This window comes from Rattus rattus, chromosome 1 (genome assembly GCF_011064425.1).
Source record: "Rattus rattus isolate New Zealand chromosome 1, Rrattus_CSIRO_v1, whole genome shotgun sequence".
NCBI lineage: Eukaryota > Metazoa > Chordata > Mammalia > Rodentia > Muridae > Rattus > Rattus rattus.
The window spans coordinates 239,436,072-239,460,893 of NC_046154.1; positions in this window are offsets into that span (position 1 = coordinate 239,436,072).

Here is a 24,822-nt window from a genome sequence, read left to right on the forward strand (position 1 = left end):
CAGACATAATTGGAGGCTAACTTTAATCCAAACAACTTCTTATAGGTTTGCCAAAGATCTGACTCCTATGTGGTAAATTGGCAGTTGATGCTAATCATTATATTGTTATCAATAATTATTAGAAATTTGAAGAAAAAGCCACTTTAGGGCCAAAAAATTTATTATAATTGCACTGTACTAAATTCACCAAAGGCGATGATAATTCATAAAACAGAGAGAATTTGAAAGTCAAAACTCACAAAGACATTAATACATCAATTTTTTACTCTCTTGTCAGTGATCCGTAGAGGAACAACACCAAAGTAATGAACTTACATATATTTGGATAGCACAGTATCAAACTCCAGCTTGTATATACATAAAGAACTTTATACCTAAAATTAGAAAATATATGTTATTATCAAGCCAGAGAAAATATCCATTCCAAAGGGGCAGATATGAGGTCATAAAATAAATACGTGTAACAGGTAGGTGATAGTGTTTTTAAAAGTCCATTGGCTAGCCGGGTGTGATGGCTCACACCGGTAGGATTTGCTGAAAAGTCCATTGGCTTATATTAAACTATGTGGCAGCATCTGGTGTAGAGTGTGTTATAAAATACCACTAAGTATCAAAGGATCAAACTATTATTCTAGAAATGAATGTGTTGCTGTGAGAATTGGAATTATCCAGGTGAAACAGTAAAATGTTAAATGAAGAATAAAAGGTCATAATACTTTCTCAGCCCCACCTGCTTAGATATTCTTCATAGAAGGCTTATATTACTATCATCCTATGGGTTTCTGAACACCCATTAGTGTGAGGCTAGGGCGAACTATAAAATCTGGGGAGCATTCCATTATCTGACATGGTATTGAACTTGAATTTTTCTGTACTATTCTTAGAACTTTAGTTACATTCAGCAATTCAATGAAAATTGATAAGTCTCTGCTTCACTGTCTATCCCTGTCAAAGGAAATGCTCTACTTGTGAAAATATTTGCAAAGAACTCCAGGCTAACATTTCAATCTCTCCTTGAAATAGGATGGTAATTACCTTGCTTTCTGAGCCTCTGAATGTAAAAGAAAATCAATGTAGATTATATTTGGGGCTAGTAAGAACTTACTCCTACAGTAATTTCAAGTATATTGCTTTTTATTTATTCAATATGCTTTTTCAGCCCAAGGAGCATTGCACTGTCATAATCAGATCACCCACACGTCATCAGAAGAATCATTCAGGAGGGAACACAATAGTCTGTAGAGTGTTTCATTCTAAGAGATTTCCAGTTTCAATCATACTTTTAAAACCTTCAATGCTTTCACATTCATATACCCAAAAATTTAATAATGTGGCTTTCAAAACATGAACGGTGTGTGCAGTTTAAGAACATGCATACAAAGGTTTGAAGTCTCACTGTCCAGAGTGGAAGAAGTGGTTAAGTATAAAAAAGAAAAAGCTGTTATTAAGGATAACCCATAATTGAGCCAAGAGTTAGGTTCTGCAAATCTAAATTTCTTCACATTAGACTTCACATTTGAGGAATTGTAAAGATATCTAATCAAAACTCCCCTCACACTCAGCAAAATATAAGTGCAAATTATCAAGGTAAATCAACTAATTTGTCTTCAAGTGAAACAAGCTAAACATTCCATCATATCCTTTTCCACCAGTGTTTTTTTAATGTGTTCATTTTTGCCATTTTAGGTTTTCTGAATAGAGAGAGTAAAGCCCTCCAATTAACTTTCTTCACTCAACTAATCCAAGTCTAATCTGTTTTCCCTTTTTATATTTTAAGATAAACCCTTGTGGCACCAAGAATCTATTGATGCCCTCCTAAGGAAAGCTCCTCACCTAGATACTAGCTAAATATTCTGAAGGTGTGTTTCTTCCATATTTAGGTCTATGGACACCTTTTGTTCCCCTTATTTTTTTGACAGGTCAGAGTTATTTAGACAAATAGAACTAATAGAATATGGATAATTTAACTTTTATAGCCCCAGATACCTAATGGAAATAACTTAGAAAAGACTTATTTTAACTCATGGATTTTTATTACCTTGTGCTTTACCTGAACATTATGGTAGTTAAATTACATAAAGGAGAATGATTTTTAACTCATGAAAATCAGGAAATAGAGTGAGAAAGGAGGCATGAGAAGATATTGCTTTATGTGACCCACTTAAGGAACCAGCTAGGTCCCATCTCTCAATGATTCCATCATATTACAAAATAGAGTCACCTGGTAGGACATAGGATATAGAAGCATATGAACAATACATAATATGAAAGTAATTCTCTCTCAGAAATTCTGCAAATGTTTGTAGCATTATTCAGTATTCTAAGCCTAGGGTCTCTAGTGACTCTCAAGGAAAAACCTTAACTGTCAGTCTCTGTGAAAAGTCAAACAAAAAATTATATATTGCTAAGAAATGAGAGCATAAAACAGTGTTTAAAATGGCCAATGATAGCAGGAAACCACCGAATTGAGAACAGGACCCCCTTCGGGGGAATTAGAGGAAGTGTTGAAAGAGTTGAAGGAGCTTGCAACCCCATAAGAACAACAGTGCCAACCAACCAGAGCTTCCAGGGACTAAACCACTACTGAAAGACTATACATGGACTGACCCAGGGCTCCAACTGCATATATAGCAGAGAATAGCCTTGTTGGGGTACCAGTGGAAGGGGAAGCCCTTGGTCCTGCCAAGGTTAGACCCCCAGTGCAGGGGAATATGGAGGGCAGTAAGGGAGATGTATGGGGGGGAATACCCATATGGGGGAGGGGAAGGAGAGAGGATGAGGGCTTATGGACAGGAAACCTGGAAAGGGAATAACATTTGAAATGTAAGTAAAGAAATATATCTAATAAAACATTTAAAAAATAAAATGGAAGAATGGAGGTTTAGAAAGGAAAGAGGATCAAAGCAACACCAAAACTCAGCAAAGCAAACACTGAACACTCAGCTCTATGTCTGACAACAAGGACATGGTAGCATGATGTAAATTCAAGCATGCAAAGCCCCAGTATTATATTCCTGCCATTTCAAATGCACTTAAATTCCCTCTTGAGCAGGTTGATCTGATTGTCTCTGGGTTTTTTAGCAGATGGTTTAGCTTCTCCATAATCCTGAGGTCTCCATCACAGTTTAGATCACACCACCTTCAAAGCTTCACAAATTCCTTTCTTTGGGCATGCTACAAGGATTATGTGTCCACCATGGATTGCATGGTCCCCAGTGTTCTCCTCTGAAATCTGGAATGGGGTATCAGTGATTCTGTTATAGCACTTTATGTGCCTGAAAAACTAGAATCACAGAGATGATGCTGAAACTTGTTGCCTACCTAATCTGTAGCGGGGACCTCCTAGACCATGTTTTCTTTAGCTTCTGTATACTTAAGAGCTTGGCATGGCAAAAACGTCCGAAGAAATAACTTGCTACAGATGTCTTGTAGGATGAGGGAATCTGCATGAAGCTGCTCTTCACAAGTGAAAGTGGTCTTTCATTTTATTTTTCTTGGTTATTTTACGTATTTACATTTCAAATGTTATCTCTTTTCATCACTTTCACATACTCTTTCCCACTCCCTCTGCTTCTATGAGGATGCTCCCAATCTCACTCACTCCAACCTCAATGGCCTGGTATGGGGAAATGAGCCTTCATGGGACCACGGTATGGGGGTGGAGTCATGGGTCCTTCCATGTGTACTCATTGGTTCGTGGATTAGTCCCTGGGAGCTCTGCTGGGGTCTGGTTGGTTGATATTGTTGTTCTTCCTATGGCATTACAAACCCTTTCACCCCCTTCAGTCTTTTCTCTAACTTCTCCATTGAAGTCCCCTTATTCAGTCCAATGGTTAGATGCAAATATTCTCATATGTATCAGTAGGGCTCTGGCAGAGCCGCTCAGGGGACACTTATATCTGACTCCTCTCATCAAGTTCTTCTTGGCATCAGCAATAGTGACTGGATTTGGTGGCTGCGTATGGGATGGATCCCCAGGTAGAGCAGTCTCTGGATGGCCTTTCCTTCAGTCCCTAGTCTATTATTTGTACTTGTATTTTCTCCCATGAGTATTTTGTTTTCCCTTCGAATAAGTGATGAAGCATTCACTTTGGTCTTCCTTCTTCTTTGGCTTCATATGAACTGTGATTTATTTTCTTCCTTAGGTACTCCAAGCTTTTGGGCTAATATCAACGTATCAGTGAGTACATACCATGTGTGTTTTTTGGTGACTAGGTTACCTCTCTCTCAGGATGATATTTTCTAGCTCAATCCATTTGCCTAAGAATTTCATGTAATCATTCTTTTTAATAGCTTAGTAGTACTCCGCTGTATAAATGTACCACGTTTTCTGAATCCATTCCTCTGTTGAAGGACATCCAGGTTCTCTCCAGCTTCTGGCTATTATAAATAAGGTTGCTATGAAGATAGTGGAGCACGTGTCCTTGTTGTATGTTGGATCATCTTTTAGGTATTTGGCCAGAAAAGATATAACTGTATCCTCAGGTAATACTATGTCCAAGTTTCTGAGGAACCACCAGACTGATTTCTAGATTGGTTGTACCAGATGCAGTCCCACCAGCAATGGACGACTATTCCTATTTCTCCACATCCTTGCCAGCATCTGTTGTCACCTGAGTTTTTGATCTTAGCCTTTCTGACTGATGTGAGGTGGAATCTCAGAACTGTTTTGATTTGAATTTCCCTGATGACTATCGATGTTGAATATTTCTTTAAGTGCTTCTCAGCCATTCAGTATTTCTCAATTGAGAATTTTTTGTTTAGCTCTGTACTCTATCTGTTAATAGGATTATTTGATTCTTTGAAGTCTAATTTCTTGAGTTCTTTGTATATATTAGATATTAGCCCTCTATCAGATACAGGATTGGTAAAGATCTTTTTCCAATCTTGTAGTTGTTGTTTTGTCCTATTGACAGTGTCCTGTGTCTTTCATAATCTTTGCAATTTTATGAGGTCCCTTTTGTCAATTCTTGATCTAAGAGCATATGCCATTGGTGTTCTGTTCAGGAAATTTTTCCCAGTGACCATGTGTTCAAGGTCTTGTGTTCCCCAATTTTTCTTCTATTAGTTTGAATGTATCTGGTTTTATGTGGAGGTCTTTGATCCACTTGAACTTGACCTTTATACAGGTATGTACGAATGGATCCATTTGCATTCTTCTACATGCTGACCTCCAGTTGAACCAGAACCATTTGTTCAAAATGCTATCTTTTTTCAAATGGATGGTTTTAGCTCCTTTGTCAAAGATCAAGTAACCATAGGTGTGTGGGTTCATTTCTGGGTTTTAAATTCTATTCCATTGACTATCAGCCTGTCTCTGTATCAGTGTCATGCAGTTTTTATTACTATTGCTCTGTAATACTGCTTGAGATCAGGGATGGTGATTTCCCCCAGAAATTCTTTTATTTTTGAAGATAGTTTTCACTATCCTCTTTTTTTTGTTATCCCATATAAATTTGCAAATTGTTCTTTCTAATTGTATGAAGAACTGAGTTTGAATTTTGATGTGCATTGCATTGAATCTGTAGGTCACTTTTGGCAAATGGCCATTTTACTGTACTAATCCTGCCAATCAATGAGCATGGGAGATCATTCTGTCCTCTGAGATCTTCTTCAATTTCTTTCTTTAGAGATTTGAAGTTCTCATCATACATGTCTTTCACTTGCCATTTTAGAGTCACACTGAGGTATTTTATGTTATTTGTGACTATTGTGAACAGTGTCATTTCCCTAATTTCTTTCTCAGCCTGTTTATCCTTTGAGTAGAGGAAGGCTACTGATTTGTTTGAGTTAATTTTGTACCCAACCACTTTGTTTAAGTTGTTTATCAGGTTTAGTAGTTCTCTGGTGGAATTTTTGGGGTCACTTAAGTATACTATCATATCATCTGCAAATAGTGATATTTTCACTTTTTCTTTCCAATTTGTATCCCTTTGATCTCCTTTTGTTGTCTGATTGCTCTGGCTAGGACGTCAAGGACTATATTGAATGGGTAGGAATAGAGTTGGCAGTCTTGTCTACTCCCCGATTTTAGTGGGATTGCTTCAAGTTTCTCTCCATTTAGCTTCATGTTGGCTACTTCATTTAGCTTCATATATTGCTTTTATTATATTTAGGTATGGACCTTGAATTCCTGATCTTTACAAGACTTGAAACATGAAGGGGTGTTGAATTTTGTCAAATGCTTTCTCAGCGTCTAATGAGATCATCATGTGTTTTTTTCTTTCCTTTGAGTTTGTTTATATAGTGGACTATATTGATGGATTTCCCTATTTTGAACTATCCCCGCGTCCTTGGATGAAGCATACTTGAATATGGTGAATGATTGTTTTGATGTGTTCTTGGATTCAGTATGCGAGAATTTTATTGAGTATTTTTGAATGGATAGTCATAAAGGAAGTTGGTCTGAAGTTCTTTCTTTGTAGGGCCTTTGTGTGTTTTAGGTATAAACATAAAAGTAGCTTCAATGAATGAAATTGGAAGTGTTCCTTCTGCTTCTACTTTGTGGAATAGTTTGAAGAATATTGGTATTAGGTCTTCTATGAAGGTCTGATAGAATTCTGCACTAAACTCATCTGGTCCTGGGCTTCTTTTTGGTTGGGAGATTTTTACTTACTGCTTCTATTTCTTTAGGGGTTATGGGACTGTTAAGATGGCTTATCTGATTCTGATTTGTTTGGTACCTGGTATTTGCCTAGAAAATTGTCCATTTCTAGTTTTGGGGTTATAGGCTTTTGTTGTAGGATCTGATGATTTTTTGAATTTTTTTCTGTTTCTGTTGTTATATCTCCCTTTTCATTTCTGATTTTGTGTCTTTGGACATTATCTCTCTGCCCTCTGATTATGCTGGCTAAGGGTTTATCTGTCTTGTTGATTTTCTCAAAGAATCAGTTCCTTGTTTTGTTGATTCTTTGTATAGTTCTTTTTTATATACATTGTTGACTTCCGTCCTGAGTTTGATTATTTCTTGCTGTCTATTTCTCTTGGGTGAATTTGGTTTTTTTGTTTGTTTGTTTGTTTGTTTGTTTGTTCTAGTGCTTTCTGGTTTGCTGCCATTATGTTAGTGTATGCTCTCTCCAATTTCCTTTTGCAGGTACTCAGAGCTATGAGTTTTACTCTTAACAGTACTTTCATTGTATCCCATAAGTTTGGGACTTCATTTTCATTAAATTCTAAAATGTCTTAAATTTCTTTCTTTCTTTTTTCCTTGACCACGTTTTCGTTGAGTTAAACTTGTTCAGCTTCCATGTGTATGTGGGCTTTCTGATGTTTTTGTTGTTCTTGAAGACTAGCCTTAGTCTATGGTCATCTGATAGAATGCATGGGATTATTTCAATGATCTATTGAGGTCTGTTTTGTGACCAAGTATATGGTCAATTTTGAAGAATGTATCCTGACATCCTGAGAAGAATATATTCTTTTGTTTTAGGATGAAATATTCTATAGATGTCTGTTAAATATATTTGGTTCATAATTTCTGTTAGTTTCACTGTGTCTCCATTTAGTTTCTGTTTCCATGATCTGTCCATTGATGCGAGCAGTGAGTTAGAGCCTCATACTATTATTGTGTATGGTGTGATTTATGCTTTGAGCTTCAGTAAAGTTTCTTTTATGAATGTGTGTGCCCTTGCATTTGGATCATAGATGTTCAGAATTATGAGTTTATCTTGGTAGACTTTTCCTTTGGTGAGTATAAAGTATCTTTCCTTATCTTTTTCCTTATCTTTTTTTCTTTTCGGAGCTGGGGACCGAACCCAGGGCCTTGCGCTTGCTAGGCAAGCGCTCTACCACTGAGCCAAATCCCCAACCCTTTCCTTATCTTTTTTGATAGCTTTTGGTTGAAAGTCAATTTTGTTGAACATTAGAATGGCTACTCCAACTTGTTTCTTGGGACCATTTGCTTAGAAAATTTTCCAGCCTTTTACTCTTAAGTAGTGTTTGTCTTTGTCACTAAGGTGCGTTTCCTGAATGCAGTAAAATGCTGGGTCTTGTTCATGTATCCAGTCTGTTTATGTATTTTTTATTGGAAAATTGAATACATTAATTTTAAGAGAGATTGTGAAATAGTGATTGTTTCCTGTGATTTCAGTTTTGAAGATTACTCTCTTGTTTTTTGTAGGGTATAGTTTCCCTCTTTATGTTGGAGTTTTCCATATATTATTCTTTGTAGGGCTGGATTTGTGGAAAGATATTGAGTAAATTTGGTTTTGTCATAGAATATCTTGATTTCTCCATCTATGTTAATTGAGAATTTTGCTGGATATGATAGCCTGAGCTGTCATTTGTGTTCTCTTAGGATCTGTATGACATCTGCCCAAGATCTTTTGGCCTTTGTTGAGAAGTCTAGTGTAATTATTATAGATCTGCCTTTATATGTCATTGACCTTTTTCCTTTACTGCTTTTAATATTCTTTCTTTGTTTTGTGCATTTGGTGTTTTGACTATTATGTGATGGAAGGAATTTCTTTTCTGGTCCAATCTGTTTGGAGTCTGTTGGCTTCTTGTATGTTCATGGGCATCTCTTTCTTTAGGTTAGGAATATTTTCTTCTATAATTTTGTTGAAGGTATTTACTAGATCTTTAAATTGGGAATCTTTGTTCTCTTCTATATCTATTATTCTTTGGTTTGGTCTTCTCATTTTGTCCTTGATTTCCTGGGTGTTTGAGTTAGGAGCTTTTTGCATTTTCTTTGACTACTGTGTCAATATTTTCTATGGTATATTTTCCCCTTGAGATTCTTTATTCTATCTCTTGTATTCTGTTGGTAATGTTTGTGTCTATGACTCCTGATCTCTTTCCTAGTTTTTTTATCTCCATGATAGTCTCCCTTTGTGTTTCTTTTATGGTCTCTATTTCCACTTTTAGATCATTGATGGTTTTGTTCAATTCCTTTACCTGTTTGGCTCTCTAAGGGATTTTGTGTTTCTTCTTTAAGGCCTTCTACTTCTTTTCCTATGTTGTCCTGAATTTCTTTAAAGGAGTTATTTATATCCTTCTTAAATCCTCTATCATGATCATGAGATGTGATTTTAAATCTAAATCTTGATTTTCCATTGTGTTCAAATATCCAGTATTTGCTGTGATAGGAGTACTCCATTCTGATGATTCCAAGTTATCTTGGTTTCCGTTGCTTAGGTTCTTGTGCTTGTGAATTGCCATCTGGTTATCTCTGATGTTAGTTGGTCTTGCTGTCTCTGATGGGAGCTTGTCCCTCTAGTGAGCCTCTGAGCCTGTGAGCCCATGATCTTTGGGGTGAGTGTACTCCTGGCAGACCAGCTCTTTGCAGGCAGGTTTTGTGTAAGAGGGCAGTGGGACAGCCCCAGGTCTGGGCACAGATGGACACTGGAAGGTTCCAGTCCCAGGCTGCCCTGTAGCTCTGGATCCCTCTGCACTCCTGGTGTGTCTCTCTTTTGACAGTCAATGAAGAGAAAGTTGGATACCAACTGTGGTCTGTGGGTTTAGAAGGGCAAGTGCTCCTGACAGACCAGCTCTCTGCAGCAGGTTTTGTGTCCCAATGATGAGGGAAAGAGTTTTAAATGAACTAACTTTTATATACCCTTGAGTCTATGGTGTATCAGGCCTGATATACTCCCAAGATAAGTTCAAGGCATCTTCTCTAAGTTGATATTAACCAATGCCACACTTACAGCTTAAATTTGTGATGTTCTAAGTTCCTTTCAGATGACACTTGGGTCTTGTGAGTTCTATAATCACCCATTAACTGTCCTTTTACCAATGTAATATTTCTCTAGCCTACTTCATGAAACAACTCAAATTCCTTCCACTAACCAGTTTCAGAATCTTAGGAACCATGTAATGAGGCTTATTAAATGTAATGATCCAACTTTATCTAATTTTCTTTGTTAAGTGTAGTTTATAAATACTGTGGCCCAATACTTGAGAGAGACAACTTATAGGAGGAATGATGCCTTCTGGACCAAAGGCTTCGTTCATGTGGTTTTACCCTTCTTGCTTAGATAGAACATCCTGATGGTGGGCATATGTAGAAAAAGAAACAAAAAGGAGAGGAAAATAACAGAAACCAAAAGTAATCTTTAAGACACACCGCTAGTAACCTTTCTCTGTCTGCATCCATCTCCCAATATTTTCAGCACTCCAAAACTTGTGATATCAACAAGGTATCATGAATTGAACACATGGGATTACAGGGAACAGTTCATCTTCAAACAACAATACATAAGTGAAGAGAGAGAGAGAGAGAGAGAGAGAGAGAGAGAGACTGACTCTGACTTCAGGCTTGATAATCATGAGCTTTCCTCTGGAGGTCAAGGAAATCTCAATGTTTCAGCTAAAGAAAAGAGTAAAAGTCCATTTTTCTTCTCTTGTATTTTTGAACCTACTCTCAACCTCAATGACAGATCATCTTAACCCAGTCCAGTGACTGAAATGATAATGTCTTCCATGAACATCATCAAAGATATCCATCGTGTTTTATTCCTCCTCTGCATAATTTAAACTCAGTCACTGAGTATACAATGTTAATTTACATTATGTAGATGGTTATAAAACATGGGTTATTTCTGGTATTGCTTTTGGCATCTTAGATTTAATCTCATGGAATCAGGGGAGACTTTTTTCCTTCCAAAGCAAGATAGTATTGAAAACTCAGTGAGCAATGTTAGTCCTGTAATCCAGGAGGTATATCCACTTTGGCAGTTTTCATTGTATACATATGTAGGGATCATTGATCAGAGTCGTATCAAATATTTCACATGCCTACAGCAGAACCATATGATAGATATGATTGGGACAGCAATGACTGGAGCATTTATACATTGTGATGCCAATGTATGCCAACCATAAACATATCCACTACATATGTCGGTCGTGCAGAGTTTGGCAGAGTAGGTCATATTGCCAGAATCCTACCATAGTCTTTCTTCTCAGATTTAGTCTTTAAGCAATCTCTTTAACAAAAAATCCACATTGTACCGTGGACACAGTTCTCCCCTTTAAAGTATATTTATATGTCTCAAACATGGCTGGGTTTTTGTGACTATGCCTTTCCTAATTCCACTTTATTACAGAAAGGAAAATAATCATGGAAAGATGGGAGAGTCAAACTAGAGTTAATCTTATATGGTCTGGCACATCCAAATAAACCAACTTAAATACTTAAAGACACAGGCCTCAGGCAAGGAGAAAATATGTGACTAAGCTATGTCAAAAAAAGAATTTGGATGAAGGTAAAATAGGATCAGTATAAATGTCAAATCCTCTATCTGTAATACTTGCTGATGGGCCTGAAGTTGCCAGGTTATAATACAAGCTCCTTAGAAACATGAAAAAACTGAAGAAGAACCATGTATTCTTTCTGATGGAGCTCAAAGGGTCAAGTACATATTACCCAGTTGATAGACACTTAATCAGTTAAGTAGAGACCATCACTGTCATACTAGTTACACAGTGAAGAGGTGAGGACTGGTAGGTGCCATCTTGAGTGATGTCAGGGGAAAGGAGCAGAGTAGAGACAGCAGAGCAGTCTGATGAATTCATTCATTCGCTGCATCACAGGAGGGCCCTCAGTTACACCTGCCTGAGTTTCTTGTCAACTCTGCATGGGTAAGAAGACTGCTGGAGTTAGCAAGATTTGTACAAGCCATGTAGATGTCAATTCAGCCTATTTTTCTCTTTGATTCTTTAAAACAGACAATCCGAGCCACAAACAGTGCTGGAGCTAAAATGTGTGGGCATTCTCAGTGTGAACTTGTAGGGTCAATAAAGGAGTAACAGGAGTGATTTACAGTGTCTCTGAGAGTTGGAGCAACTATGCTGTAATAGCAGGTCTAAGCCAGAAACCCAAATAGGACAGATACCTCATCTGCTTCAGTCATTATTCTATAACCTGCCAAACTGAATAAAGTGTTTTACAAAAGAGGGTCCATGGAAGGTTTTTGAAGGTACATTTTAAAAATTAAATAAATGTTCATTGTCCCATTGGATAATTAAATAATGGATAAATACACAAATTACAATCTTTACTTGTCATACTACTATACACAAAAGGGAAAAAAATGTTTTCCAAACATAACTTTTTGGCATGTGTGAGCTCCAAGTTATGTCTGCCATGTGAGTTTTATATAGTCTAACACTTTAACACTTTTACCTCAAAAAATAACCTAAGTGATTAGAAAAACCAGTGAAGACAAACAATTGTACTTAAGTAATTTAGTACCTTAAAAACTCTGTTTCCTGCCATTGGATCCCCTCTCATTACCTGGACTGCCTGGTTGGGCCGCAGTAGGAGATGATATGCCAAGTCCTGCTAGAACCAGATGTCCCAGTGTGGGGTGATAACTAAAGGGGAATCCCTATTTCTGAGGAGAAGGGGAAGGAGCAGTGGGGAAAGGGTTTGTAAGGGTGAGACTGGAAAGAGAAAAGGGAGGGTACCTATGATATTAATGTATAGTTATAGCGGTCTGGATATGTGTGGCCTAGGGAGTGACACTATTAGGAGGTGTGACCTCATTAGAGTAGGTGTGAACTTGTGGGTAGAAGTGTATCACTGTGGGGCAGGCCTTGAGACCCTCCTCCTAGCTGCATGAAATAAAGTCTTCTCCTGACTTCCTTTAGATCTAGATGTAAGACTCCTGGTTCCTTCTCCAGCACCATGTCTGCCTCGATCTTGCCGTGTTTCCTGCCATGATGATAATGAACTGAATGTCTGAAACTATAAGTCAGCTATAGTTAAATGTTGTCTCTTATAAGAGTTGCCTTGGTCATGGTGTTTCTTCTCAGCAATGGAAACACTAAAAGAAAAGTGAATTAAAAAAATAAATTATTGCAGGGAAAATGAAATCCTAAATGAAAATGAAAAGAAAGTCAGAAGGCTTGCTTGTAGAAGAATGTCACTGAGCATCTTTGGTATAGTTCTCTCATTCATTCCATTTGAACAAGTTCAAAAGGTTTTTAATATGTTGTCAAATTTTAATTTTCTCTGAAACACCAGCGATTCATCTCTATGGAAAATTTCCATTAATGATTCACTGAATTGATGTTCTTCAATCCCTCAGTATCACATTTTAGAGGTTGTATACATGGGAGCATATCTATATGCAGAGGATGTGGGGACATTTAGGAGTAAGAGGCAGGGAGAAGCCCTGGGTCTATTCTTTATTGCATGGGTCCCCTGAAAGGGCCTGTGCTTCATGTCCTCTGAAGTAAAATGGGTTCATTCTATAGGTGGTTACTGAACTAATGAGTTGGTTTTAAGCCTTGGAAAACAGAGATCAAATCAATCTGATCCCTTACTTCATTAGGTCAATGGAGAGGGACATATGCAAACAGAAGCCAGGCATGGTGGCATGGTGCAATGTCAACATGTATGAGGTAGAAGCAGATGACTAACTGGTTAATTGTGTCAGTTCTAGGATACCCTAGAGTGTACACGGAGTTACACACATGTGTGCATGAACACACACACACAGAGAAAGACACAGAGAGAGACAGAGACAGACAGAGACAAGCACAGAGACACAGAGACAGAGACACAAAAAGAGATACAAAGAGAGACAGATGCAGAGACAGAGACAGATATTAAAAGATTCATTAAACAAAAGTGGAGAAAATAAATTAGGAAAAATAATTTTGCATTGATAAAATGACTACAGATATCTATTGTGGTGTGAAAAATTGTATGTGTTAGTGGCGGCCTTCAAGGAAAGCATTTCCAGAAATTTGCTTGGGGTTTTGTTGGAATAAAAAAAGATCAACATTTTCACACCTTTGAGAATTACAAGGAGGGTGTTCTGGAAATTCCACTTGAGGAGAGTTAAGATGAGTTGTGTTTGAGAGGTAGGGTGAAAAGGGCCTCCCCCTCTTCTTCTGGCTGGGAGACAGATGTAGTTTGACCAGAGTCTGCAGCTTATCTGCATAATTTAGATATTAGCTGTGCAGGTACTGGGCGCAATGCTAGACAGTATCTAAACGATGCCCTGTTATTTCATAGTAGTCAAGTGGTTTCTATTACAATATTATCACAACCAGAAGCATTATAAACCCAATGACACTCTTCTTTTTTTTAATTTATTATTATTATCATAACCATCATGTCATCATCATTGGTGTGTGTGTGTGTGTGTGTGTGTGTGTGTGTGTGTGTGTGTGTGTGAGAGAGAGAGAGAGAGAGAGAGAGAGAGAGAGAGAGAGAGAGAGAGAGAGGTACATGGCACATGCACACAGGAATCTGAGTGCTACCATATACCTGCAGAAGTCAAAAGAACACTATCAGCAGTCAATGTCAGGTCTCTCCTTCCTCTTTTTTGAGACAGTATGTTTTTGTTGTTTCTGCAATGCTTCACTTAGCTATCTGGCTTGTAAGTTTCCAGACATTTCTCCTGTCTGTGCCTATCTCAGCACAGAAGTGCTGGGATTACAGATGGCTCTGGCAATGAAACTCAGTTTGTCAGCGTTTGCATAACAAGCGTTTTTTTACCCCATGAGCCATCTCTCTTACCTCAAAGGAAGGTTATTATCTCACTATTTTGGAAGTTTTAGGGCAAAGAGCTGACTCCAGCTCAGCTCTGGCTATGGTTTCACCACAGATAACATCACTCTTCTATTTTGTAGCAAGAAAGATCTGAAGTATACCTTGATGACCTGAGAGGAACAAAGATGGATCTGTACCTTCTTGACACAGGGATGAGAAGATAGCAAGCTACTTAACATTATTCCCTGCGAATAAGACGATACACTTTTCCTCCCAAAGGATATTTCTCATTGCCCAAAGATGCCAACATCTGATTAAGGACTCATTTGAGCCATGGAGTTGTTTAATGTTATGTTTATTCTCATAAAAGCCCTGCCATTTGTCACACAATGTTGACATGTCATATTGAAAAGGACAACATTTAACAGGATCACAAAATGAGGAGGTAATCTTTATCTATGTCACTTCTGCCTATCTCTGATGTGAGTTGGCAGCCAAGCACAGCACATTTCCAGCTGCCACTAGGCATGATGAAGGACACAATGTCAGAAAGCCTGGGGGAGACGGTGCCAGCTTCCTCGGCTGTGACCCTCAGAGAATGCTTTCTTTACTGACAGCATCTGCACTTGAGACACCGGGCAGAAGCAAAGAACCACAGAACTTATCCCAGCTTTTGCATCTGAATCTGAATTTCAGCAAGTTTGCTGAGTACTAGGATGGCCTATTCTGGTTTAAGATTCATAGCTCTGTGTCAGGTTTCGATTCCAGACACAGCCAGAAAATGAGAAAATGTTTATGCTGCTTAACTAATTAATATTTTGGAAAAACTATTTAGAACCTTTTGTGAGGTTTTTATTTAAAGTCTTCCCCTATACTTTTTGTCTATTTTTAATTACTTTTCATTTTTGAAATCATAATATAATTATATTTATATTATATATTTATATATATTTATATATATATTTATATAATTAGTCCTTCTTTTCCTCTCCTCCCTCCAAGCCATTCCATATACCCTTCCTTGCTCTTTTTCAAATTCCTTTGCCCCACAATTTTAAAATGATAGAAGACAGCAGCCTAGAAATCACAACATTTTATTGACTGTTAACAAGCAAAACCTGCACTCACATCACTATCTTCAGAGTCTATATTCATTGTGTTTTTTTTTAAAAAATTGGGGGATATAAGGTATAGCTATGGCTTACTTACTACTTGCTGGCTGACCTAAGAGATGCCATTTCACCTTTTCTCATCTTTACTTTTCCTACATGCATAACAGAAAAAGCTGATTTTTTTTTTTTTTTTGGTATTGGCCTCCCAATAGTAATGATTCTCTCCATCTTGCCATATTTGGATATTCCCATGCATGCTTTATAAGGGAGTGATTGTGACAACACCAGTCCCTGGTATCAACTTCTTAGTCACTTTACTATTGCTATGAAGAGAAAACATGACCAGAGCAATACTTAAAAAAGAAAGCACTTAATTGGTGGCTTACAGTTTCGGAGGATTAGTCCAAGATCACTGTATCTATCGGGAAGCAGACAGGCATGGCAGTAGAGTAGTAGCTGAGAGCTTTACATCCTGATCTGTGGACAACAGGTAGAAAGAGAGGGAAGATTGGGACTGGCATGGACTTTTGAAACATCAAAGCTAGTCTCCAGAGCACATCTCCTCCAAGGCAATGCCTACTGCAGCAAGGCCACATCTCCTAATACTTCCCAACAGTTCCACTAGGAAGGAAGAATGCAAACATATGAGCCTGCGAGGGCTATTCTCATTCAAACTACCACCGTGATGTATGCATAAATTAAGGCGATTATAATGTATGCTTAACTTAAGGTGGTGATGATAATACAAATGTAAATGAAGTTTGCCTTAATACCTGGTTCCAATTAGCATGACCCACACACTTACTTAATTATTTCAATTATTGTTTTACCATTTAAGGGGAAAATGTCTCTCAGAAGATGACTTTCCATTAATTCATGTTTTTTTCTTGGCTGTCAAATTAATTGCAGCTATTTTCATTGCCTACCAGAAGGGCAGAGTACTTTGCTTTCAGGCAGATGCTGTTTGGGAATGTGTCTGTTTTTCCTGTCCTGACTACAGTCGAATTTTAATAGCTTTGAATCAGCTCCCTCATAAGAATCATAATGACAACTTACATTTTATAGTGCTTTATACTTTCGAAAGCACTTTCAAGGGAATTATATGCATGATTATCTCATTGATCCTCTGTGGCAGGTAGGGAAAAGGGGAAGACAGTTTGCATCAAATCCAAGATTAGCCTCTCTGATTGAGCAACTGATGCCTATTTTTACCTTGTAGTGAGCAGAGATTTAGAGTCAAATGTGTGTTATTTTTGCAAGTCTTCTACTGCAGGTCTTCTGGACATCTGTCCAGGCACTATTTCATTTGCTCTTTTCTATTAGGCTTGGAAGGAATTGTCTCTTTTTCTATTTTTCAAGTGAAAAGGAAGAAAAAATCAGATAGGTGAAATTTCATTGGGCAAGGTGACTAGATCTTAAATACATTACTGAAGAATCAGAGTTCAGGGTCTTGAGTCCGAAGCAGTATCTTCTCCCATTTCTACAGAGAAGAAATTACAACTGTCTGAGCGTACATGGACAATGGCAGAAGTGTGAGGTGCTGGTGGAGGGTATGGTCTCATATCCTCAGAAACCTGAGGACTGATACCTGCAAGAAAGATCTCAATTTCACACACTTTTATCTCTACTACTGGGGTAAAGTAGAAGATTTTCCATTGTACAAACTATCTTTACTTTATAGAGACAAATAAAAATTCAGCATCCCAAGGGCATTGCTTTAGAAAAATAGGAACAATAGAGTTAGATAATTATAGAAGAGGGATTGCAACAGCATGTCCATTACTAGATATGAAAGTATCAAACAAATCTCCTGGTTCTTATGGGGCACATTAAATGGTATAAAAGAGAGCTCAAGAAGGAGTTCTATCGGGAATTTCATCCTTTGTAGGAAGAACGAACATTTAGGGGTAAAAATAACATGCATACTATAAGAGATGATAAAACTGACAGGTAGTCTGTGAGGATCACTTTTCTCATCTAAAGCATCCTAGTCCATAGAAGAGTAGTTGAGAGGTCTTTGTCTTGGGCACTCTTCCCAATAATCTCCAGCTCAGATTCCTCAAATGCTCTTTAGTCCATTCAGGAAGAAGTGGGGAGACCTTAGCTGACCTGAGATCCTACATGCAGGACACAATCCAACTTTGTGCTCCAACCTCATGAAGAAGAAGGCTGGATTTTCTAACAGTGCAGCTCCTTTGTATAAGATCTATTTCTGACTGTCCAAGAGGAGTGCTCAAGAATGTACCTTGTTTCTGAAAGAGATCGACTTTCCCTTTCTCCACTGAAGACCTTCTAGGCAGCGCAAACCCTTCTTGTTCTGGTTCTCATTGGTCCATTCTTCTCATGTTATCTTACATTAGGAAATGGGAGATTGATAGTTAATAGTCTTCATCCTATTTCCTCATAAAGAGAGTGCAGGCATAATTTATTTTGCCGCAGCAATTAATACCTTGTGACTCACAGTGACAAATTTAATAATTCAAAATTTTTCTTCCACCTGAGGCGTGTTGACTATTACTAGGATATATTTCAAGTTATGAAGCAATTTAAATAAAATATGTTCATGCAGTGAATTTTCAACTGTCAAGTTTAGTGGGCTATGTTTTTTAAACAGTAAAAAAAGAAAAACGCTGCTAGAGGAGAAAGCTAAACCTGGTCTCATGTTATGTCGCTAATTCCATGTGAGTCTATAAAAATTCATCAATGTCATTATCACCATCATCTCTTCATCTTAATTATTCTTGGAGGAATAATCAAAGAAATGTTAGGGACTAAAACGTATACCTGACACAAAAAAGATTTGACTTTGAAGCCTCTAGTCCTCTAAACTCAAGTATACTCCAAAACAAGAAACTCTGATTTGAAAAGGGCATTTTTCCAGACGTTATTGTCATGTATGAATTCACATCTTCATGTCTGAACTCACATCTCCATGTGTTTTTTTAAATGCATTTATCTTTTTTGTGAATTTGAGTGTTTTGCTTGCATGTATGTATGTGTCCTGTGTTTGCCTGGTGCACAGGGAATCATAAGAGGGCACTTCAGCTATGTTACAGAGGGTAGTGAGTTGCCATGTGGGTTCTCGGAAAAGAAGATCACGCTGCTCTTCAAGAGCAGCAAGTGTTCTTCACCCTGGAGACATCTCTTCAGCTCTAACATGGTGAGTTTTAAAAGGCCTTTTGAAAGATCTGCCTGAAGAGATGGCACACTGGTTAACAGCATGTGGTAGTGTGAATAAGAATCCCCCCACCATGAGCTCATGTATTTCGATGCTTAGTGGTCAGGGCAGTGGCACTACTTAAGAGAGATTAGGTGTATGGCCTTGTTGGAATTTGGAGTTTGCCCTGATGGTTTTAAGTCTTGTTTTGGTCTAGTCTTTCCTCACTATGCTCCCTTCCCCCCTTTAAAATAGTAATTACTATTGCTGCCATGAAATTCCATGACCAAAATAGCTATTAAAGGGGAAGGGTTTATTTGGTTTATACTTCCCAATCATTGTTCATCATCAAAGGAAGTCAGGACAAGAACTCAAACAGGACAGAAATCTGGAGGCAGGAGCAGATGAAAGGTCATGTAGGGATGCTCCACACTGACTAGTTCTCCATGGCTTGCTCAGCTTGCTTTCTTAAAGAACCCAGTGTTGGACCCCGCTAGTAGGGTTGTAGTCTACCATGTCTGGGCAGCATGTTGGCACAAAATAGAGGGCTCCCTTTTCTTAGTGGGGCTTCTGTTTCTCTGCTTGGTCTGGTTTGTCCAACCCCCACAACTTCTACCTGAGGAATGTCACTTAGTCCTTGGCAAAACTACAGGTTCGACTTCCTGTTTCTAGATAAGAACCTACTCATCATCGAGCATCAGAGATTCCTGGACTGTCCCTCCATGCAAATGATTTACATTCACCCTGAAAACCCCTTCCCACTCTCCAAAGTTTATATGTGGATAAAGTATGCACAAATTGAATATCATCTAAGAGAGCTGTTTCTCTGAATGTTCCCTAAGAGAGCTGTAACACTAAAATCCTCAAAGAATGTTCACGCCCCCATACAGCTCAGCACTCCCAGTGGGATTGAGCTCCCATCCATTCTGAGGTCCCATTCATCCTTCCAGCCCAGTGTGCATTACTGGAAACCCCAAGGGAAGAAGTGGAACTTGGAACCATAACTCAGGGTCACAAACCTAAGGATAGCACCACCCAAAATGAGCTGGCCTCCCCCTTCCGCAATAGTCACAAACTAAGAAACTGCCTCACAGCCCTGTCTTCAAGTCAAACTTATAAGAACGGATTTAAAATTAAGGTTCCATCGTCTTAGATGGCTTGTGTTGAGTTGCCACAATACTGTGTCATTGTATGTTAGAAGTAGGTAATCTGCTTTTTAATTCTGATTTTACAGGGTATTACAGTTAAGAAATTGCCATAAACATCAGAAGAGACTTTAAACTTTGGACTTTTAAATAATAATTGAAACTGTTATAAGAGTGTGAGGTCTTGTGAAGCTGGACTGCATATGTTTTTGCATTATGTTATGACTCAAAGCCTATAGGGACCAGGAAATATAATTTGGAATTTTAATAAGAATAAATGCCATAGGGTCATATATTTGAATATCTCATCATTAGGGAGTGACACTATTTGAGATGAATTAAGAGGCATAGCATTGTTGGAGTAAGTGTGACCTTGTTGGAGGAGATCTTTCACCTGGGTGGCCTTTGAGGTTTCAAAAGCCCAGGCTAGAACCAGTGGCAGTCTTTTCTTTTTCTTCTGTCTTCTTCTGTCTCTCTCTCTCTCTCTCTCTCTCTCTCTCTCTCTCTCTCTCTCTCTCTCTCCATATCAGAATGTAGCTCTCTGTCACTGTTCTGCACCTGACATAGCATCATGCTTCCTACCATGATGGAAATTGACTAAACCTTTAAAACTGTAAGCAATCTGTCAATTAAATGGTTTCTTTTACAAGATTTGCCTTGGTGATAGTGTTTCTTAACAGCAATAAATCAGTGACTAAGACACATGTTGGTGTTTCTGAAGACCTGTGTTCAATTCCCAGTAACTGCATGATAGATCATAACCATCTGTAACTCCAGGTTCAGGGGAACCAATGACCTCTTCTGTCCTTAGTGGGTATTGCATGGGCAAGGTGCAGAAAAAAATATGCATGTTCACAAAACAATAGAAAAATAAATAAATAAATAAATAAGCAAATCTTTAAAAAGTCTCTGATGATTGTGTTTTAATTGGTGAAGAACTAGGAATTGAATTTTCTAGGATCTTCATCAGTCTTCTGACAGTTATAAGAGGTAGAATTGTGACCCTCAGAACAGTGTCAGATATAACTTGAATGGTTTGTACCACCTTGCTGTCTAAGAGAACAGTTTCTAATCAAACATGAACTAACTTAGTCTTTACTAGTTTTTTTTTTAACTTCGTTCTTACAATCAAGGGACTATTGTCATCTCTTACTCTTGAAATCTTCCTTGGAGCTCATATCAACTTAACTTCCTCATGCATGGAGGAGGGCAGCTCAGGAGAAAGAAATGTCTTGGTCTTGGGAGAGGTCACTACACTCACCTACTGTTCAGCTCACTTTCAAACATACTGGAGGAACTGTTTAAGTTGCAGTTGAAGTCAAAGAGACATCTTAATACTTTTTTATGTTCAAAATAGTTTCATATTTTAAATGTAGCTAAATTGGGCTATAAATGTACACAATGATTTAATAAGTGGTATTAAAAGCAATAGATTTGATCAAAACACATTGAGTATGTGTATGAAATTTTCAAAGCAATACCACTTGTGAAAAATTTTTGAAGCACTAACTATGGATAATTTTTTTCACAAAACGTATCAACTATATCACTGAGGAAATTGACAGGCATCTTTCCTGATCTCTGGTCTACTGGAGTGAAGCCAGTGGACCTGAACATTCACACAGAGGAGAGAACCATTCATCAGGTGGTTCGGTCCTATATAGCATCTAGGAGAGGAACCATTATTCTCTATACTTTATTTGTTTACTTACTTACTTACTTATGAGCATTACCAATGGTGAGAGAAGGCATCAACTACATTTGAACTTCTGGCTACCATTTGACATGCTGGCAAATAAGAGTTTAAGCCAGCCTTGAAGTTTAGCTTCCTGTGGACTTCACATTCTGGATTATCAATTCAATTCTTGATCTTTTGAAGTAAAAGGGTGCTCACTAAGCAGGTGTTGGAAGCAGCCAAAATGTGAACAAGTGAGACCAGCAGTATTTTTAAAGAGACTTCTTATTGTGCACCAACGAATGTTGAATTGGGTGTTATTAAAGAGAACTCAGCAAGGATGGAGACATGACTCAGAGGTTAAGGGCAGTGACTGCTCTTCTAGAGGTATTGTGTTCAATTCCCAGCAACCACATAGTGGCTCACAATCATCTATAATGTGTTCTGATGGTCTCTTCTGGCATGCAGGTGTACATGCCAATAGAGCTCTCACATGTACTCCTAGTCATAAAAATAAATCTTAAAAAAACAATTAAAGGGAGCCAGCCACTTATTTGGGAGACGTATACTACACTATGATGTATGCCGCAGTGGGAATTACCTAGTAGAAATCTCAGGATGCTAAAATTGACTTGTGATTACTACATAGCACTAAAGTCAATTTCAACTCACTTTGAACAAGAGGACTGATGCTTGAGGAAGTGAAATGTTTTTTTGAGGTTCCCGCTGGAACCAGCAAAGCTTCTACTTTAAGCCAGGACTGTGCAGTTCAGTTCACTTCCTCAGCTTTCTCTCTTAACCACATATGCATTTTTTCCTCTCTTAGACACTACCAAATAATGTAGCAAAAACCTGAAACTTTTGAATCTGATGAAACTAGTTTCAAATTCTAACTCTTATATTTGCTGAATGACTTGGGGCGAATCTGTTTAACTTCCTAAGTTTCCCATTTGTTATTAATAGAGATGCATTAGGAGTCTTTGTAATTAGTCTTGATCAGGGGATCAAGATTGAAATAAAGAAAGATTTTTTATGTAAAGTAACAACAAATTTGTTGGGCACTTGTTATGTTAGACATATGACTTAAATCATTTTATTCCTAAAGATGAGTATGAAGGGCAAAGAAAATGTATCCACACACCAAGTGCTGTTGATGGAAAGTTGAGGATGCTTGAGAGGTTAGACTAGGTTGTCTTTTCTTCTTTGGATATGCAATCCTTTTAAATATTATTGAAAGCTTCATATACAACACACACACACACACACACACACACATAGACAGACACATATGTACATGTGCATGCTCACACACAGTATGAGAGAGAGAGAGAGAAAGAGAGAGAGATGATGATGATGATGATGATGATGATGATGATGATGATGATGATGATGATGCACACACACTGGTGCAACCACATGTCTTCTTCACATGCTTCCTTTCTGTTATTAGATCCCAGCTTAGTCTTTGCTGCTGTGCTGGATGCAGATACTCTGTGGTCATGACTGTTTGCTCCATGCCAATCTATTTGGTTTTCTTCCATTGCAGAGCTGTGCATGGAACTGAGAATACTTTGAATATATTTTCTGAATTGAAACCAAAGAAGGTGAAAGCTACTGCCAGGTCCTCTGAAAACTGACTGCAAGGAGCACTAAGAAAAACCAACTGTTTTGCTTTTTATCCTTAGTATCTTGGGTCAACAATGCAGTTATATAAAGAGAAAGAAAGAGGGCAAACACAGAATGATTGGAGTGGCTAACAGAGAAGTAAGGTACTGTGAATCTGACCACTGTGCCACGGTTCCATCTAATTTCTCTACAGCAGGCTCCTAAAAAGGTTTGCTTACTTAATGACAAGTCAACTTCCACAATGCGCCATGCTACTTCCTGGATACATGCTTTATATCTGGCAAAGCTTTCCTGTTTACACAAGCACTGAATCCCCCACAACTGAAGATTATCCACATCAAGTTAGCATCCCAGTTTTGCCTAAAAGCCTTCCCTCCTCCTGGACTTCACAAGCCAGCCCCAATTTAAGTAAATAAACATTTAATTTCTTATATTTCCTCCAGAATACTCTCTTTCTTCTCATTTAATGACAAATGTAAATAGAGCCAATCTTTTATTGGCCCAATCACCATTACTGCCAAACTCAGAAAAGCCCGAGGACTTACTCCAGCTAGACTAATTACGAACTTTATGAGGCTGGAAAGTATTTAGAGCTCTTTTGAAGTTCATGTTCATGGCATTTCTCATCAAAAGATCATTGTGATAGAACCTGCCTGACAACTTTGTTGTAAGATTCACACTAGAAGATGTGAGAAGCACAGGTGTCCATGGTGTCCAGTGCTTGTGTATTGCCAAGAAATATTTACTAAATGAGTGAATGAATATCAAGAGGTAGTAGGTGCAGAGCTTACATGTTAGAGGGGCCAAATGTAGGCCTTCCACTATTCATGCATGATCTGTGTTGGAGCTCCTTTTTATTACCACTGCCTGAAAGAAGGCACTTACAAACTGGACATGGAAGGATGAAGGTCTCTTCTCTCTGCCTATAAGTGATAGAAAGGGGGTATTAAGGGCAACTGAAGACAAAAGGCTTCAGTGAAGATGCCTCTGCTTAGTGTGGTTAGGCAGAAGGCCCTCAATGGCTTCTTTATAGGACATGAACATATCACTTCTAATGCCACATATCAGTTCTCATATTCACTGACACTTCTGCTGGCCATGTTAAACACTACTGCATCATTTTTTAGATATAAAGTGTATGTGCTTTAGTTTAAATTTGTAAAAAGTTTAAGAAAAAATGAGTTGAACTCATCAATCCTATGCTGTTCTTTAATTTGCCATCAATAGAAATCAACCACTTCACCTGCCAGTTACTCTAAGAGTACTGATGGGGGAGGGGGGAAGACACCTGTCCACTCAGGTTGTCATTTTGCTGTGGTGGTTCAGTGTTAGAGGCAAGTATATTTCATAAATAAACAAAATAGTTCTTACCCATTTAAAAGGGCTATGCTCAGAAATGCTAAATATTTATGGTTGACAAGGAGAATGTGAATCTGTTCATGCCTCCCTTGACATGAACTGGTCTTCTCATGTAGAAGAATTGCTGCTTTTACTCACTACACTTGAGTTCTCCTCTCTGCATTCATGAGTCATAGCTTAGTTAAATGCCTGATTTCAGCCAGCAATAGGCTATTTATGGAAGAAAATAAAAGACTGCCAGGTTTTAAACTGAACCATCCTTTATTAAGTTTTTTTTGAACTTTGAAGGCATACCACTG